The following is a 17,691-nucleotide window of genomic DNA, read 5'->3' as shown; positions in this document are numbered from 1 at the left end:
TGCTAGCGCACGTTCCCTGCTAGCGCATGGCATTACAAATTGTGTTCTTAAAAACAGAGATTAAATGGAAGAGCACCTAGCATGTTTCCTTTGGGTGTGCTGATTAATATTGTTTATATGTATCTCAGGATTTTCGAACTGAAGCAAGAAATAACCTGTTGTATCATCCACAAGAAATAAATCATGGCAGAAATAATTTTATGTTAAGAGGGTGGACATTTTCCCCCTAACAACCTGTACATGAAGGCAAATGCGCCAGAGCTGAAATGACACCTCTAAAGAGGTACTTTAGGTAGATCTTGGGGCTATCAAGGAGAAACCTTGGATTGGATGTTTACATTGCGAGACTCATTATTTCCATTTTCTGAACATGTGGCCTTGAAGTGGAATATAATAGTGAATAAAAGGTGCAATACTCTTATTCTATTTACACATATTTACACAGAGAGGATTCTCATTACTGGGCAAAAGCGGGCTAAGGGAGCCTAGCCCACTTTTGCCTGATCATCTGCTGCCACGGGAACTGCGCAGTTCCCGATAGCAAACCCTCCTAATCCCCCCTCCCCTTAGACAAGGTTAGGGGAACAAGCGCTCCGCTAACCCTGTCTTTTCGATTGAGTGTTGTCGTGGCGCAGCTCTGCACCATGGCAACACACGAGGAGACCTCTGCTGGGAGGCTGAAACAATCCTCCCGGCCATGGGGGTCTCTCCAGGATGACCCACATGCTTGTGTGGGGCATCCTGGAACTTCCAGGGGCCATGTGGCCCCCGATCCCTGCAGCCCTGGCCGGCTCCATGATGGAGCCGGCAATCATGTGGGCGGCCAATCCAGCCACCCAGGGCTGCTTTCCTGCTCATCTGCAGGGAAAGCGGGCTAAGCCCGCTCTCTCCACAAACTGCTTCCCAGTGAGAGGAGAGCTGGTCTTGTGGTAGCAAGCATGACTTGTCCCCTTAGCTAAGCAGGGTCTGCCCTGGTTGCATCTGAATGGAAGACTTGATGTTTGAGCATTGCAAGATATTCCGCTCAGGGGATGAAGCCGCTCTGTGAAGAGCAGAAGGTTTCAAGTTCCCTCCCTGGCTTCTCCAAGATAGGCCTGAGAGAGATTCCTGCCTGCAACCTTGGAGAAGCCGCTGCCAGTCTGTGAAGACAATACTGAGCTAGATAGACTACTGGTCTGACTCAGTATATGGCAGTTTCCTATGTTTCCTAGGTAAACAGACTCGCCTCATAGTCTACCGGATATTATTGACTGGATTTGGTACTTTAATTATTGGGCCAATAATAATATTGGACCCTTTCCAAGGGTCTAGGATAACTAAAGAAAAATTAAAGATAGTTTCGTAGTATTCGTGCTTTCCCGAGTAGTGTGGCCTTCTGTAGTTGATGTGTTGTAATTTTATCGATGCCCAAGGTGTCAAGATGGTGTTCAAGTTCTGTTGGTACTGCACCAAGGGCACCAACAACTATTGGCACCACTATTGTTTTCTTTTTCCAGAGCTGCTCAATTTCAATCTGAAGGTCCTTGTATTTAGTTATTTTCTCCAAATGTTTTTCGTTGACTTGTCTATCCCCTGGGATTGCAATATCAATTATCAGAACCCGATTCTTCTCGATGACTGTCAGATCTGGCGTATTGGACACTAAATGCCTATCACTTGGTATTTGAAAATCCCAAAGGATTTTTGTCTCCTCATTTTCTGTGACCTTCTCTATTTTTTTAATCATCTTCATCATCATCTAACAATGATTTAATATAAATACTAAATATTGACTCTGTGAGTTTTAGATTCAAGAAGCATTTTCTAAGCGAAGGATAAGATGATAATATCGGGAAAGCTGCATGCTCGTGTTGGGTCTGTGTGATTTAATAACCCAAAGGTGCCAAAATTTTTTTCAAGGGATTAACATCTGTGTTCAGCAATGTAACTGGGATTTGAAGTTCAATGTGAATGAGCTCTGTTTATTTTTCAGATAGGTTTGATTATTCCCATGCCTGTGCTAATTGCCCCTCTGGGTATGCAGCCATATTGTCTAACTTTTGCAGTGGATAACTTAATTTCTGCTGTGCTAGTCTCGGGCACACCTGCAAAAAGATTTAACAGCTTGTAAAGCTTAAGATGTTTCCCTTGCTCCCTGTTGCATGACAATCATGGCTACCTGAGGAACCATCAAGAAAGGCAACGTAATAATAGTTGGAAACACAGACGGGAAGATGTCGGTAGTGGAGGTGAAATGTTGTAACACTTTGAGGTTACCACGAACAATGCAGGTGAATTAGATCTAGTGAACTTCAAGGTGCTTCTTGAATTAGCAACTAGAAGAAGAATTCTAACAGGTGAATAGAGTTGGAAATCCTCAGCTGTCCTCCCCTGATAACAACTGCTTAGTGATTACCTTCAAATGTATGTGGAATGGAATGTAATAAAGTTCACAAATGTGATGCAAGTAGGTTCAGATGTTTTACTGGCTAGAAGAGACACATCAATTGGTTGCGGGAGGCTATTGGTCCTGTGTGGGCCCAGGATCTTCTCCCCAGGGTACTCTGTTGTTGAGCAGATTGGGGGAAGTGGATGCGGGAGTGGATTGGATTAGGGGAAGTGGGTGATGGAGAGGTATATTGAATTGGATTGGCTTAGTGGAAGTGCATGGGGGAGGGGTGGAGTGAATAACATCTCCCTTACCAGGATCCCTGTGAGAGAATTGATTTATCTTAAGTATGTGTATCTTAGGTTGGGGACTCGGGATTGATTGGGGATTCTGTTGGTGTACTGCCCACCCCACTGCCCAACTCTCCCCAACTGAACTGATGGAGCTGGTTGCTGAGTTAGTGTTAGAGTCACCCAAGATTTTGGTGCTGTGTGATTTCCATGTCCACTTTAGGACTTGTCCAGTGCTGCTCAGGAGATCATAGCAGCCATGACAACTATGGGACTATCCCAATTAGTCCTAAGACCTATGCATGTTGCAGTTCACATGCTGGATTTGGTCTTTTGGTAGGATGAGTGGTGTCTCCTGTAGTTTCCCCATTGTCATGGACATACAGGTACCACTTCCTCGTTAAGGTCGGTCTCACAGTCACATCCAACCCCTGAAGGGGTGGTGGACCTATTAGAATGGTCTGCCCAAGAAGGCAGTGGGATCCAGTAGGATTCCAAAAGGCCTTGGAGGGTTTTGGAGTTGGTTCTGCCAGTGATTCTGCCGATGCCCTTGTGGATACCTGGAACAGGAAACTTAACAGGGCAGTAGACACAATTACTCCTAAGTGTCATCTCCACCCTACTTCAAAATCAGCTCCATGGTATACAGAAGAGCTACAGGAGCTGAAGTGGCAAGGTAGACGACTGAATTTCAAATGGAGGAAGACTCATCTTGACTTCAAAATCAGCTCCATGGTATACAGAAGAGCTACAGGAGCTGAAGTGGCAAGGTAGACGACTGAATTTCAAATGGAGGAAGACTCATCTTGACTTCGAGAAGACACAGCACAGAGTCCGTTTGAAGGCCTAAGCTGAGCATTCTGAATGCCATCTGTTGCAGATTGACTTGTACCCAGCAGCCACCAATGAAGCAGCTCTACCATTGAGAGATGTACTCCACAGTTCCTTCCAATGTCAAAGAATGCTGATGTGCAGTTACCATTGCTCCATGTAGTTGCTTAGGGCACCAAACTCTCTTATCACAATTCTCCCTACTTTGGGCATTTCCATATTTCATAATTTGTGGGTGATTCAATCAGAGAATTACCCACACACCTCACATTCAAGCAGGGGAAAGCACAGCATTCCCCATTCCAATTGCTGCTAGTCCTCATGGACCAAGAGTCAAATGTAAGGGGATTATGACACTGGCATACATCCAGTATGTACTATTGCAAACTTGCTGTACTAGTGCAAGGAAGTTTATATATTTATTTAACATACTTACATACTACCCAAAACTTATGTCTCTGGTGGTTTACAATAAAACAGTACAAATTAAAACAAAATTAAAATGTTAAAACATTAAAATAATTTAAAATAATAAAATAATAGAAATAATTTTAAATGTAACACAACATTTTAAAAAACTGTAAGTCTAAGACATTATCTTAAATATCCAGGGCCTAAGCTGTTTAGGGCTTTATAGGTTATAACCAGCACTTTGTATTTTGCCCAGAAACCTATCAGTACCCAGTGCAGTTTTTTTTTTTAGTATAAGAGTAATATGGTCCCTCTGAGATGACCCAGAGACCAACCTGGCTGCTGCTAGCAGCCAGCTAGCTAGTTCTGTCAAGTCTGGAGCTTGCATTCCAGTGTTGCACAGGTGAACAGGCACACCCCCTGCTCTGAAACCTCTTCCTCAGTCCATTTGTGTTGCAGGGAATAATGCAAAACTATCTGCTTTGTTGTGCATGTACAACACTTGCACAGATAGACTATGAGTGCAAATCCTTTGCACAATCAACTTTTTATGCTCCAAACAGTTCCTCTGCTTGGGGAAAAATGGCCCTCAGAGTAGAAAAATGTGGGCCGGTTCAGATGAGGGCTATTGCTGCTCTTATACATGATAAGGCTGGAGCCTTGTAGGGAATAGGGATGTGTGAATCAATTCATGGCCAAAGCAATTTGACTCGAATCTGGGCGATTTGAGTGATTTGGTCTCGATTCAGATTACCCTTGAGGATGCTTACCAGGCTCAAGGTTGAATGAAATCACCCTCGATTCTCACCCAGCACATGTAGAAGTGCTATTTGGATGATCACTCATTACATGCAAGTAAAGGATGTACCAATAATCCATTGTAAATAAGTGAGAATTATTTCTCACTTGTTTACATGCATTGTAAATAAGTGAGAATGCATTGCCATGAGTGACAGAGGGGTGGGCATGTTCCCAACACAACTCCAATCTTATTGTGTGTAAGGGTGGGGCTGAGGTTCCTCTGAACTAGCCCTGCTTGTATCTCACTTATATCTGTGCCTTATAAAAGAGAGCTCAGCACTGCTGGCATTACAAATATGTTTTATGCATTGCTTCCCTCTGCCACTATTAACAAGCTGCATCATTTAAATTATGGCTAAAGAAAACCAAGGATGATGATAGCACTACAGTTTTTTCAAAAATCAAGTGTTCACATAAGAGGGCCAGTATGATCTACTTAGCAGATGTGACGAAAATAAACAAGGGTGGTGTTACTTTCTCTAAACAAGGAGTGGTGGCCTTTATTTAAAAAAAAAAAAAAGAGCGATGTCATTCTTAACTGAACTGTCACAGCCATTCAGGCTCATCGAAGAGCACCTTTATTGAGGATGTGCAATATATCAATGTAGCTGGTTAATTAATTAGTTGGAATTGAAACAATATATTTGGCTAAAAGAACTTGAAGAGGTTGACAGCTCTTATTTGCACTCTTGGCAAGTGGTGCACCCTTGCAGTTGGTTTGCACTCTTGGCAGTTGGTTTATTGTTCAGTTGGAAGTGATTTAGTGATGGTTGACAAATAAGAATGCCCTGTTGCTGACAAGCACTTTTTTTTAATGGGCCCATGGACCTTCTGATTCATTCATCCACCACAGGCTTGCAAGCACTGTGAGCAAGTTCCTAGCAGTTTGTAAAATGTCGTGTTCTTCTGCTCCTGGCCATGCTCAATGTTTTCTTAAAATGCTTATTTGGTTCAACCAATTTTGTAAGTAAGCCCACAAAATTAAACCATCTGCAGCATGTTTTACTTGCTTGCTTCGGTGGGTGGGGTGGGGTGGTACTCTTCTTGGTGGTAGGGGGCTTATTTCTTTTAAAATATTTTGCCATGATTCTGGGAGCAGGGGCATAGCAAGGTTGTAGTGGGCCCAGTGAAAAGGTTTTAAAATGGGCTCCCTCGTCATTGAAGCTCAGCTCATTATCTATCTATCTATCTATCTATCTATCTATCTATCTATCTATCTATCTATCTATCTATCTATCTATCTATCTATCCTATGTGCCACAATAGAACATCATCCTAAATTATTTTTTAAAGGTTTTGTAAATTGTGGATGATGCAAGTCATTGAATGGTACTAGAGAAAGACATGCTGTTTCTCTAGTACCATTCAATGACTTGCATCATGACCTGGTAGCTTCAGGTCATAACACTCACATCAATTTCGGAGGATGAATACCACTGAAGGAAGCTTGGGCGGGTGCGCGGCTGGGGGAGTCAGTCATGTTACTTGCCTCTGGTGGGCCCCCCAAGTCAGTGGACCCCCAGACAACTGTGTCCCCTTGCCCTATTATAGTTACGCCCCTGTCTTGGAGCAACAGTGAGTGGCTTCAGCACTGATAGCATACTGATAGTAGCCAGCTTCTGACAATTTGCCTTTAAAAAAAGAACAGTCTAGAACAGGGGTTCCCAACCTGTGGTACTCCAGATGTTGCTGAACTACAACACCCATAATCTCCCATATTTGTGTAATGTAAGCCATAATAAATTGTCGCTGGGGTTGATAAGAGTTGTAGTACAGCGACATCTGGAGTACCACAGGTTGGGAACCCCTGCTCTAGAAAATGACCCTATAATGTGATATAGAGTAATCTCCTGGTGCATTCTAGAAGAAAAGAAATAGTGACTGGAAGGATCCAGCCACTAGACAACCTTGGATATTACACAGTTTTTGATTGTGTGAATGACCTCACTATCTCACAAGCCATTTGGACAGAAAATATGCAAGAATACTTGGAAATATATTTAAATAAATATTGTAATGAGGGGTTTTTTTTTAAGGGACAGGAACTAAAATCTGAAGGTTTTGTGAAAGCGAAAAGAAAATGGCCAAAATTTAGACAGAATAGAAAGAGAGAGCCATCCTTTCCAATAACGTGATTAAATTTGCTAACTTCAACAGCCTTCTTTCTAGAAGTGATCTGAAAATTCTCCTAGAAGCAATTTTTATGAAATTCAAGAGATCAGTGGGGGATGGGGGGGAGGAAGGGAGGGATGAAACATGGGAGTAAGTGAGAAATTTTAGGATTGGGCAAGAATTTTTTGTAAAGTTTTGAAGGCGGCAGCTTACTGCTGTTTAGTGGTGGAAATAGGAGGGATTATAATTTCTTTTCTATTTTTACCATTTGTGTTGTGCCTTTGCAAGTGGTGGTAGTTCACTGGAACTGTTCTGTAGGATTGTTCCAAGGAGGCTTCTGGAAAAAAAGGTGGTTGTCCCCTCAGAAAACTGTAGAAAATTTTCTTCCTCCATTTTCTCTGCCTGAAAATTTGGTTGAGAAAATGGGAGTGACATTTACGATAAAGGTTGAATGCAGTCTTTTCCTGCAAATATACAGAATGCATAAAATCTGTAGAAACTACATTGTTTATAAACAACCAATCCACTGGGGAGTAAGAAGGGTCTGGAACACGTGTTCCATCATGAATTCCAGCAAGACAAGACTAGGTAGCATCCCTCACCTGTGTACCACAGTCAGATGGCTAAGCTGTGGAAGATATCACTGTATTTAATTTTCAGTAACTTGCTTATGTACATTGCCATCTTATGTCCTGTCACAATATGGAATGACTTCTAGATAGGTAGAGATACAACATGTATACGCTGAGTAACTCAGAAGGCATCACAATGGTTGGCATGAAAAAGCACAGCATAGAAGATTGACTTCAGTGCTGTTGAAGCATATTGTATCTTTTATGGATATGTTGATGTTATCTGAGATGTTAGGGGAGGCCTTGAAATAGCACATAAAGATGTTTTTGTAAGGAAAGGACTGCTTCAAATGTTATAGTAGAAACAGGTAAATATTTAGCATACCCAGCTTCTAACTGATAAACTATAAGGCTATTCTCATGATGGGGGGAAACCGGGCTAAGGGAGTGCAGCCCGGTTTTCCTCCATTGTGAGAACCACTGAGCTCACAGGTGAGCCCAGTGGTTCCCTGGTGGCTATCCCACCTACCAACCCCTCTCCTTAAATTGAGGTTAACGGAGCGAGCGCTCCATTAACCTTGTTTTGTTGATTGTGTGCTGCTGTGGCGCACCTCTGCACCACAGTGTCGCATGAGTAGACCCCCTAGTGGGAAGCTACAACCATCCTCCCAGATTGGGGATTTCCCCAAAATGCCCCCTGCACACTTGTGTGGGGCATCCTGGGACTCCTGGGGGCCAGGAGGCCCCCTATTCCCACCACCCGTCTTGCTGGTCAATGGACCGAATAAAGATGATTGAAATTGAAATATCCCACCACCCGTACTGGCTCAGTGACAGATCCAGTTGTCATGTGGGCAGCTGATTCGGCCTTCCAGAAAGGAGACAGTGACCGTCTGCAGGGAGGTAGGTGCTTTTGGACTTCCTCCCCGCAGAAGTGGGTAGCCTCCTGCAGCGATCATGAGGATCGCTTCTGTTATATCTTTCCCCCACTGCATTTATGCGGTTGGTGGTGGCATGACTGGCCCCAATTAACTTTTTTCCAGTAGTGGTGAAAAACACCTCCGCCCTGTAGCAACCTCATACTTTATCTTGCACTTTTGATGGTGAAATGGTTTATGTAAAAACAACAACAACAACAAAAAACCACACAGACAAATATTCGTGTTCTGGCCATTCTTTTTACAGTTTTTAATGTGAGAATTCTTCTTTCCAAAGGCCTTGTAAGTTTTCAGTGAATTAACAGGGCTCCTTAAAAAAAACAAACCACCACCTGATTTTTCTGGCTAAAATGACTGGCTTCATGGAGGATGGGCTGAGGAAGAGGAGAGGCTGCTCTCAAAGCTCAGCATTGGAAAGACTGTAGTTTCGACGACCTTCAAGCTCACCAAAGCTTGATACTTATGTCATATGATGCCATCAATAATGTCATGTGATAATATGCAGCCAGTAAGACTCCAGCTTGAAAATGTTGTTGTGACATTATGTTGCAGTTACACAGTGTAGTTCTCCTTAATGTGTGATGAACATAATAAGGGACAACAGCAAGTTAGAGAAAACATATGTAACAGGTGATTATAAACTGATATCACATGATTTCAACACCAGGTTAAATGTGTCTTTTTAGATATATTTCTTAGACATTTCTTAGCTGCCCTGAAGGCTCTTTTGATAATTTTTGAAATGTGAACCTCCGAAAACAGCCATCAGGGCAGCTAAGAAATGTGAACTCCAGTAAGAAAACTTACTTAAAAATAATAATAATAATTGTTAAAATGTTTCCAAGAGGCACAGGAAAATATTTTGAGAGGGCTCTGGAAACAACCTGAAAAACGGAGCTCAGTTTTCATGGTTGGCGAAAATAAACACAAAAAGTGTGTGTCCTTGCAATGTCCTTCCTGCATACCACTTCCATTGCAATGGGTGCAATGCCCCATGACTTGATTCACAATTTCAATAGTGTTGAAAGGTTCTTCCATTTGCTACTGTAGTTCATTCTTTCTGCCTGTGCCTTTTGGATGTGAGGCAATAAAGACAAGAGATTCACGGATAAACTCTCCTTATCACTGTTTCAGGTGTCCATTTTCTTGGCATGCTGATTAGGCATAATGGCTGACATCCGGAGCAGTACACCACAGGAGCTCCTAACACCTGTCAGCACATAGAGCTAGCACAAAGTATGAGCTTCCGCACTAGTTAGCGCTGTCCCTGAAGCATGGGCACTTTCACGCAAGACCTCAAATACTTTCTGAAGCTCACCCTGCTCCGGAAATGTCCTATCAGAGCAGAATCATCTCATTTGACTCATAGCAACCTGTTTATGCTCTAAGAACTTCTAGAATATAGGCAAGCTCCAGAAAGTATTTATTTTTATTCATTTATTTTGTTTATTTTTACATTTATATCCTGCTTTTCCTCCAAGGAGCTCAGAGCGGTGTACATAGTTATGTTTATCCTCACAACAACCCTGTGAGGTATGTTAGGCTAAGAGAAACATGACTGGCCCAGAGTCACCCAGTGAGTTTCATGGTTGAATGGGGATTCAAACCCGGGACTTCCCGGTCCTAGTCCAACACTCTAACCACTACATTATGCTGGCTTTCCCATGAGCACCTCATGGCTTACACCCATGAGCAAAAGCACCCATGCTTTGGGGAAGCACACAGCAGGTGGGGGCTAGGAGTGTTGGAAGTGAAGGACTTTGCACTGTCTCATGTCAATGACAGAGGGGGACAGACTAGTGAGTCTGAGGGCTAGAGAGGTCAATATATTGGTCATCCCTTCTCTACTGCTCTGACACTATCCCTTTGGTATGTACATTGCTACTCTTAGGGACTGACTTCCTTCCTGCCTGCCTGCCACTTCCTCTACCTTTTCTTTCCTTTCTTCTCCCGTGCAACATGCAAGCTTCTCTCTTTCTCCCTGCACCATGTGTGCAGAGATCATAGGCGTAACGATAGGGGGGTCGGGGGGGCACATGCCCCGGGCGCCATTTTCTTCGGTCACGTGGGGGGCGCCGCCATGACCCCTGTCGATTCCCCCCCCATTTATTTTTTTAAAATATTTTTTTAAATACAAATTTGTTTCGCCGGCAAGGGAGCACGTCGGCGCCCCCTCCCACGAGCGGTCCAGTCCCTTCCGTGCCCGCAGCCCCCCCATTTCTTTGCTGGCCTGCCTGGTGGCGGCGGGTGCTGCGGCGCCGGGGCGCCGGCGGGCGCCTTTTCCTCACTGGCTGCTGTGCTTCGGCAATCGGCTGAGGCTCGCTGCTGACTGTCGCTCTATCATTCATCACAGGCGCTGCGCCAGCCAGAAAGAGGCCCTCTAGTGGCTTGCAAGTTGCAAGCTGGGTCTCTAGTGTCACACACGCACGCGCGACTCGGCTGGCGTCGTGCCGAGTTGCGCTGCGCATGCGTGCGTCCGTCCTCCGCTCGGTTCTCCTGCACGCACGTGGCGCGGTCGCGGAGAACGTCAACTCGTCGTTGCTGGGGCTGGGCGGCTGCAGCAGGCACAGGAGGAGGACACGTACGGACACCCGGCACGGACACCCGGCACGGCGGCACAAGAAGGATTCGGCGGGCGGGTGGACTGGAACCTCGAGAGTCGCATTATTTATTAATTAAAGAAGTGTGGTGGTCAGTCACAACAAGGTGTGTGTATCCCCCCCTTATCAATCCCCGAACCCCCCGATTCCCGTTGAAGCAAGCAACAACCCCCCGCCCCAAGTTTCTGCTCCGTCCGTGGACGCTTCTCTCTGTTTCCTTGTTGCGCTGCGCTGCTGGGCTGCTGCTTTCCCAATCCCCGTGCAATCTTCACTTGTTTTCCGATGCTTCCCTTCTGGTGGGGGGGGGGGGTTTGCATGTGCTTCCAGAAGGCGTGCTTGGGGACCCAGCTTTCGAGCTTGGGAGAGGGGGCAGTCCGGAAGAGAAGCCGCTGAACCCAGATGGGTTTGATGCGGTTGAAGATAAGGTTCCTAAGTTGTTGGTGAGGGCAGGAGAAAAAGAGAGAGAGGGAGGTCTGTGTGTGTGTTCCTTGAAGATTTGGTTGTTTCTGTCGCTTCCTGAAGCTCTGCAAGGAGTGGCCGGTAGAGGAGACCAAGCGTGGGTGTGACTTGGGCACCTTCTTGCGGCAGCGGGTAGCTCAAGCCTTCCGGGAGGGAGAGAGTACACAGGTGGGGGTGATGGCAGCGCTTGGTGCTGCGCCTCTTGGTGCTGGGCCTCTGAGGGAGCCGGGGTGGGGAGGTACTTGGTGGCCGCTGCCGCAGCAGTCTTTTAGCTTGTCTAAGCAGCCTGGTTATCTTATGCATGGCATCGTGTGGTAGAGGTGATTGACTGGCAGGGCAATCTTAGGAAGTATACTTCGCTAAATTCAATGGTGCTTACTTGCAAGTAAATTTGCATGAGATTGAGTTTTGTTGAGTTTTGTAAAGATTACAAGATGATACACTTAGATGTGCTTTGAACACTCTAAAGCAGGGATTCCTAGTCCCAGTTTGTGGTACTCCAGATGTTGCTGAACTACAACTCCCATCATACCCAGCTACATTTTATTGTGGCTGGGGAAGATGGGAGTTGTAGTTCAGCAATATCTGGAGTACCACAAACTGGGTATCCCTGCTCTAAAACACATAAACACTGCATCTCCACTTCCAATTTGTTCAGTGGTACTTAGTGTGCATAGGATTTCGCTATAACATGCAAGTTGCTTCATATTTCTTATTTTATATTAGTCCGCTTCACTCTCAGTGTGAAAAGTCAGATCATGGTTCAGCCAAATCTGAAAGATCCTCAGTTTCTCTGTTCAAATAGATAATGACTTCCCTTGCAGGTATGGAGTGAGGACAAAAGTGATGAATATAGGAACATAGGAAGCTGCCATATACTGAGTCAGATCATTGGTCTATCTAGCTCAGTATTGTCTTTACAGACTGGCAGTGGCTTCTCCAAGGTTGCAGGCAGGAATCTCTCTCAGCCCTATCTTGGAAAAGCCAGGGAGGGAATTTGAGGGTAATATCTTACAGTGCTCACACTTCTAGTCTCCCATTCATATGTAACCAGGGTGGACCCTTCTTAGCTAAGTGGACAAGTCATGTTTGCTAAAGTAAAGTGTGCTTTTGAGTCGGTTTTAACTCCTGGTGACCACAGAGCCCTGTGGCTGTCTTTGATAGAATACAGGAGGGGCTTGTCATTGCCATCTCCCATGCAGTATGAGATTGTGCCTTTCAGCATCTTCCTATATCGCTGCTGCCCGATATAGGTGTTTCCCATAGTCTGGAAAACATACCAGCCAGGATTAGAACCAGCAACCTTAGGCTTGATAATCAAGTCATTTCCCCACTGCGCCCACAAGATAAAATGTGCTAATAATAATATTTACATTCTGCTTTTCAACAAAAAGGCTTTCAAAGTGGTATGTGTATACACACACACACACACACACCACTTACATATAATAATTAGCCTCGAACGACTCGCCAAGAGTGCTTTGTAATAATCTGTGTACAATAATGTTGTACACTGCCTAGAGATGTACATATCAGGTGGTATAAAATATGATAGATAAATAAATATCCCTAAACAACATTCTTCAGATTTTATTCCTTTAAAAAAAAAAAAAAAGGCATTCTCTCCAGTTCTCTGTCCACTGGAGCACACTAGATGCTTCAGAAGCATAGGCGGATGGAGCTGTGTCTCATTAATATTTGTGCAGTTGAAGTATATCATATATGGTAGTGGTTTTTGTAATTTTTAAAATTTTTAAAATTTTTAAAATAAAAGTTTTCTGAAACATGTGTGTCAGTCAGATGCATGCTGGGGGGGCATGGGGGGCGTGGTGGTGGTGGGTGCAATTTCAGTGCTTGCCCCGGGCGCCGTTTTCCCTAGTTACGCCTCTGGCAGAGATGCATCCATGTGCATCCAGCTAGCTAGCGAGATTAGAGATACTGTCTCTCCACTTTACTATCTAGAATGGAATTCACTAATAAATACTCCATATATTGATCTGAAACTATGAACTGCCTCCAAGTTATTTTACTCTTAGCATACAAGCATGCATGCCTGGGCAGACTCCGCTGTGTTGTGCCTCTGTGCACTCTGCTATATTGGAAGGGTATCTCTTACTAGAGAGAATTCCCAACAAGGAGCACCCACCGTACCCTGGTCTGGATATCAGCCAATATTATAACTAGTTATATTATAACATTTTATTACAAGTAGAGCCATATGCTTGTCTGAGTCTGTCCAAGGCCAGTTACTTAGATTTTGGCAACAGTGATTTTTGGGGGGTGGGAGGAAAGGGGTTAAGGTCAGAGGTTTTGTTCAAAATGAGCACTAATATCAGTACCCAAATGAGTATTCAAAGTCACCACGTACATTTTTCCCTGGAGCAGCAACAAAATGGCAGAGACGCCAGCTGCCACATCATATACATACACAGACTCCTACACAAACTATGCTTTGTACATCAGATGTAGCATAAATACCATGTCATGTGGCAGTTGCCATGGCAACTTTTATTTAATGAATAGCAGATGGAATAAGCATGTAAAACTTACAAAAGTTGTTAGTAATTCGTAAGTAACAGCAGATCTGCTGCTGCTGTAAAGTTTTTTTTTTGTTTTAAATGTTTCTATTTTTTTTCTCTCCCTCTTGTACAATTATCAATCACTCCCTTTCTTCCTGCTGAGTTTACCCCACTCTGAGATACATGCTCTGGTGGTGCATAATAAACAGCATGAGCTAATTCGTTCTTGATAAGGTTTCATAATAATATGCTGTGTGAAAGATTAGAAGATAAAGCACATTTCTGTGTTAGCTTGGCAAAATCTTTTCATGCAGCCTGTTTCAAAAACAGAAGTGTGTGGGGCTTTTTTTTGCACAGATTTAGTGTAGAAATTAAAGGTATATTTAAAAGCCAGTTGGCTACTAATTCAGCAATATGGGCTATATCAGAAGCAAATTATGAGAAAGGGTAGGGAGGAAATGCTTACCCCTTTCTCTTTGGGCTGTTTTTCCTCTCAAGATTACCTCAGCTACTTTTCATCTTCACAGGGGAAAAAAAAAAATCCCCATATTTTTGTGCCCTGTAAAAAGCAGTCTGGGGAAAAGAATTCTGAGAGGGGAAAAAGCTCTTCCTTCTCATTTGCCTTTCCTCCACTCTTGATTGTAGTCTCCAGCAGCTGCTTTTGGTTTTTAAAATGATTTTATGGTACATTTTTTCAAAGACATAATATAATAAAACAAAATCAAATAAAAACATGGATCCAAAGAAGAGCAGAATGCAGCCACTTCCCAGCCTTGTGCTGGGGGTGGAGTTATTGCCTCATCCTTCTTTAAGGAAGGCACAGGTTTGAAGGGGCCATTGGCTGGGGTGGAACTCTCTTCGCCATTTCCGGTGATTCATCCCCTCATCTGCTCAGTCTTCACTCAGGAAGGCTCTTGCTACCCAGGCACAGAATGGGCTCTGCTGGTCATCCTTTTGGAGGCTGAGTAGGGATTTTTTTTGCTTTTCAACAGCTTGGCCAAGTCTCAGGGCTGGATTATGACGTGGATGTGGATTATGAGGCCTTAAACTATGTCAAGCTTAAAAGGCCCCATAGCATGATTCTAACAAAAACAATGAAAATAGAAATAACAAAGCTTTATTTTTTTACTTGGCAAAGATACAACAAACACTAATAATCTAACAAAAATGTTATCATGCAATAAGTATATTTGCATTAGAAATACCTTTAAATGAACATATATTACGTAAAACTTGAAATGAAGTCATTTTGTTGTGTTCAGAGGCCCCTCATAATGTGAAGCCCTAAGATGAAGCTTACTATAGATTGCACCTAAATCCAGCACTGCCAAGCTGGGAAGATTTTCCACCTACTCTATTTGGTTTCCTGCTTTTCTTTGCAGTTAGTATAGATCACAGCTATGTAGGTGCAGTGCAGGGTGAGTGTAGGTATAAGTGGGTTTGATCAGTGAGCACCTTCAAGCTGATTTCAAAAAGGGGGAGCAGTCAATCTCCTTTTTGTGGTTCTGGGGCTACGATTGACACTCCTACCTATGTCAGAGGCAATGTAGTTTGTGGGGTGTAGCCCTCGAGTGTGCCCTTACCCAGATGACGTAGGCCAAGAGGAGCAGAAATCAGCAGCATTTGTCCCAAGCCAGGTGTCCCATAAATGACATTTACTTCATAAACAGTGTCCCGAGCCAGGTGTGTGACCCAAAAAGACTTGTCCCCAAACCTAAGTCAGGTCCTCAATGCATGATGGACAAACTTCTATTCTAAATCAATTAAATGTGTTGAATAAAGTTGTGGCCCTTTACATCTTATGTTTTCATTCGCATCATGTCTTCTGGTGTGGGGCAATGCACAGCACACATATCCATATCTAAACTGAACATTATCATACATTGGCAGATCTTTACAAAATAAGCAGTCATGGTAAAATCATACAGAAATGCAGTCCTTCCCAAAAGATCTATAGCCTTATTCAGACATGATGCTGTACCTGTGTTCCGATGTCTGTATACACATACATGTTCTTATGGGAATGGCTGTGCTTAATTTTAAAACTGAACCTGGGTATAGGCCCCTGAAATGCAGGATATAGATAAGAAGCATACTGGTGTATCTACATTTAGCATAACGTGAATAACTGTACCTGCATATAGAGCTATCCCTTTGTACACAGACTGTATGAGTATTGGATAGGACAGCTTACATACTGTACAGCAAGGTGTGCAACCAAGAGGGATGTGGTCTAGCTGCATCTTTGGCACTCGCCAGTCCATTGCCTCTCCTAACACAGGTGGCGAAGAGGCTCCATGTCAATAACGCTGTGCATCAGAGCGGCTGTGCCCAGTTCCCAGCATTCCCAATGGGAGTCAGATGTAGCTGCTCGGACACACAGCATCATTGGCATGGAGCCTCTCCTGCCTGTGCTAGGAGCAGCGAAGGGGTGGGACAGCCAGCAAGTCTGCGTTCCTCTTGGGTGTGTGGCTTGCTGTGCTGTACTTAAGCCAACGTGTGAATAGGTCTTATGTTTGAAAAAAGCTGTACTGAAGAACCACTATCAATAATAAGACATATGCATAAATATGAATACGATGAATATTTATATACTGCTTTTCAACAAAAGTTCCCAAAGCAGTTCTGTCAATAAATTAGTACCATTGTGCTTGCATTTGTTCAATCAATTTGCCTGTCAAAGCACAATCATATGGCACTGAACAAACCTGAGCAGACAGTATTTACAGGAGAACCTCATTGTTTCTGGAACTGCTATTTGCGGTTCCGCGTATCCGCTGGGTGTCTAATAGTTACATGTTGCCACTATCTGTGGATATGATAGAGTTAAAACCCAGATATCCACGGTTCCTAGAGGGCCAGAAGTGATCGTGGAGGTCACTTCTGCCATCCATTTTGTGGCTCATTTCTGGCAAAAAATGGACTCCACCTGTGGTTTTTCACCATTTTCAGAGACATTTCTTTTGGGGGGGTATATTCCTGGGCACATGGGGGACCTGCAGAGCATGCCACAGTAAGTTCTGGGCCATTTACAGGCATTTTTAAATTTCCCCCCTCCACCTTGGAACTTAACCTTTTCCCATAGTCCTAATGCCTCATCACTCGTGTTTCCGTTACTAGTGGTAGTAGGTGAGGAATGAAACTTCTGTGAGTAACAAGGTTCTCCTGTATTTACTTACTTACACACAGAAGGAAAGTTACACAGGATGTGTAGTTTGGCCCTAAGTGGCACACTGGTGACACACGACAATCATAAGGTGAAAATTGCCCACCCACATCAGTTGAGGGGACATTATCTATATATTTAATCCTTGTAGATGTGCCCTTGGAGATTGGCTGGGCAGCAGAGGCAGCAGATTGGCTGGGCGGCAGGGGCTCACACGTGGCAGGAGGCCATTGAGCTGCTGCTGGGGGAAATGGCGGTGGCGAGGAGGTGGCGGCGGGCTTCGTGCCTGCCCAGGTCAGGAGTTGGCTGGGCCGCCAGGAAAAGGAGGTGACAGCAGGAGGCAGGAGAAACCATGGGCAGGGGGATGGGGGGAGAGAAGCGGGCTGGGCGGGCATCAGAGACACCCGCCGGAAGACAGGGAGAAGGGGCTGAAGGGGGGGAGAAGGGGCTGGGGGGAGAAGGGGCTGAAGGGGGGAAGAGTGGAACTAGGGGCACAGACACTATGCACCCGGTCAGCTAGTTAAGAAGCAAAACACATGGAAGGGAAGGGATTAAGCAGACTTCCCTCTTTCGTTTCTCTTCTGAAATGAATACCTCAGAAGCTGTTTTCCATGAAAGAAAGAA

This window comes from Hemicordylus capensis, chromosome 2 (genome assembly GCF_027244095.1).
Source record: "Hemicordylus capensis ecotype Gifberg chromosome 2, rHemCap1.1.pri, whole genome shotgun sequence".
NCBI classification, from domain to species: Eukaryota; Metazoa; Chordata; class Lepidosauria; order Squamata; family Cordylidae; genus Hemicordylus; species Hemicordylus capensis.
The sequence above is the reverse complement of the archived record's forward strand: the minus strand, read 5'-3'. Positions refer to the sequence as shown.